The sequence below is a fragment of the Mandrillus leucophaeus genome, unplaced genomic scaffold (assembly GCF_000951045.1).
Source record: "Mandrillus leucophaeus isolate KB7577 unplaced genomic scaffold, Mleu.le_1.0 Scaffold392, whole genome shotgun sequence".
In the NCBI taxonomy this organism is placed as follows: domain Eukaryota; kingdom Metazoa; phylum Chordata; class Mammalia; order Primates; family Cercopithecidae; genus Mandrillus; species Mandrillus leucophaeus.
This window is the reverse complement of record NW_012104165.1, coordinates 1809623-1811929: the sequence shown is the minus strand read 5'-3', so window position 1 is coordinate 1811929 and position 2307 is coordinate 1809623. Positions and strand designations below refer to the sequence as shown.

General features: G+C 41.3%; 1 non-coding gene across 1 annotated transcript; it reads left to right on the top strand.

The window, feature by feature from the left end:
• The first annotated feature begins 577 nt into the window (after positions 1-577).
• On the top strand, positions 578-650 carry TRNAR-CCG. Its single transcript has one exon. It is a non-coding gene; the product is annotated as a tRNA-Arg (tRNA).
• Positions 651-2307: the final 1657 nt, after the last annotated feature.

The window sequence follows — 2307 nt, the reverse complement described above, 5'->3', positions numbered from 1 at the left end:
TTGCGTGTTGCCGCTCTCTGGGTTACGATTGAACTCATCACCCAGGTGGTAAGCATAATACTCAACAGGCAGTTTTTCAATCCTTGTCCCCCTCCCTACCTCCCACCTCTTACGGTCTCCAGCGTCTTTTGTTCCAGGGGAGCTCTTCTTTGAGCTTACAGGCTTTTCTCCCTGGAGAAAGCACCATCGTATCTTTGAGACGGAAAAGGTTAAAATATATCAAACAATGATGCTCCCTCTTACGCTGTCATGTCCACTCCTTCATTGCAGACTTGAGTTCTTGGCTTGTATTTCTGTACCCGAATTTGCATCATCATTATTAGTAACTTACAGAAGAAAGTCTTCAAAGAAGGCAAAGATGTCACTTCTGATCATCTCGCAGTTTATAATTCTAAGGAATTGCTATTAGGAATTTTGGATGGAGTTTTATTCCTCCTGCGCACATCCTCCCCCGCCTCTCCCCGCCCCGCTTCAGGTTGTTAAATCTCCAATTGCGAAGTTAAAGGTTTGAAAACAGAAACTCAACGTTTCCCCACTGCACTTCAGTCTTCGTGTTTGAGAGTCAACACGCGCGTGCGGCCGCGTGGCCTAATGGATAAGGCGTCTGATTCCGGATCAGAAGATTGAGGGTTCGAGTCCCTTCGTGGTCGTGTCCTAACTATTGTGAGGAAATAGCTTTAGTTTCTGCATGTTTGCTTGAGCTTTCTGCAAGACGGTTTTTAAAAAAAAAGCCTTTGAAAACTTGAATGAGCGAAGGATATTGACGAAAAGTAATGAACCCAGTAAGCAAGGTGTGTACTGATTCTTAAAGTGCACTTTGTGGCGTAGGTACTACCGGAGGCGTTCGTAATTTGGAATTGGCTTGGTTTTTCCAATTTATGGTCTTGTCCTGCTTGTTTCATGAATTTAACAAACACAACACAAAAAGTACATTTTTTTTTTTGAGACGGAGTCTCGCTCGGTCACCCAGGCAGGAGTGCAGTGCTGATCTCGACTCACTGAAAACTCCGCCTCTCGGGGTCAAGCGATTCTCCTGCCTCAGCCTCCGGAGTAGCTAGGATTCCTGCCACCACACCCGCCTAATTTTTGTATTTTTAGTAGAGAGGGGGTTTCACCATATTGGCCAGGCTGGTCTCGAACTCCTGATCTCAAGTGATCCGCCCGTCTTGACTTCCCAAAGTGCTGGGATTACAGTCGTGAGCCACCGCGCCCGGCAGAAAACTACCATCTTAATAGTAAGGACTATCATAATAGTAAGAGTATTGGGTGCAGGGTATACGCGAACTCTAATATCTTCTAATTTTTCCTGTAAATCTAAGACTGTTTGACAATTATACTCCATAAAATAAAAATGATTTTTTAAAAATATACACAGTCATGTGTTCAAAAAAACTTACAGCAAAGATTTTGCCCTAGAAAGCAAATGCAACTCTAAGGGGGTACTTGTACGGGTTAACATCCACATTAAAGATGATGGTGACTTACAGGGCCTATGCCATTCTCTCTGGTTTCTACCATTTCCTTATTACTCTCAACACAAGCTTAAATAAAACGGTAAACAGAAAAATAAAGTCATTCCAGACCTTGGTTAATAAAAGCAGAAACAAAGGAGGAGAACGAGGAGAAGGTGAAGGAGAAAGAGAAGAAGAAAAAGAGGAAGAAGAAGAGGAAGAAGTCACAATCAAGGAGAGTATATCACCAAGAAAAGGAAGTTTCTATCAAAAACTTTCCTTGGGCTCTCAAAATTCGAGAGTCAAACATTGTTAATAAATTTCCACAAAAATCTGAAGATCACAAATCCAAATCCTAGTAGGAAAACCTTTCATCAAAATGTAGTGATAAAGGCTCAATTACAATAACCTGGAACTCATGTGGTTGGGACACTCACTCAACCTCATAGTTTTGAAGGGTGGCCAGAATTTAAAAACAAAGTGCTCAAAGAATGCACTATTATCACGGTAAGAGTCTGGCAACCCTATCAGCAAAATGAGCCAGGGCCCCCTAAGAAACCTCACAGGACCCTATATTGCTGAGGAAAAGAGGCATTTACTCACATCTGAAAAAACAAAACTGAATATATGTCTTGCTTGAGCAGGGGTGAACTACAAGCGCAAATGCAGTCTCTTGGCAAACAAAACAAGAAACAAAAACAAAAAGACAGGACGTGCAAAGGAGTTTAATTAATTCTGAAGTGAAATTAAATTCACATAAATCAGTCTTTTGGGTGGTTCAAAGTAGAGATGGGTGTGAATTAATTGTTCCTAGATTGGCATACAAACAAATCTTTATTTATTTATTTATTTATTT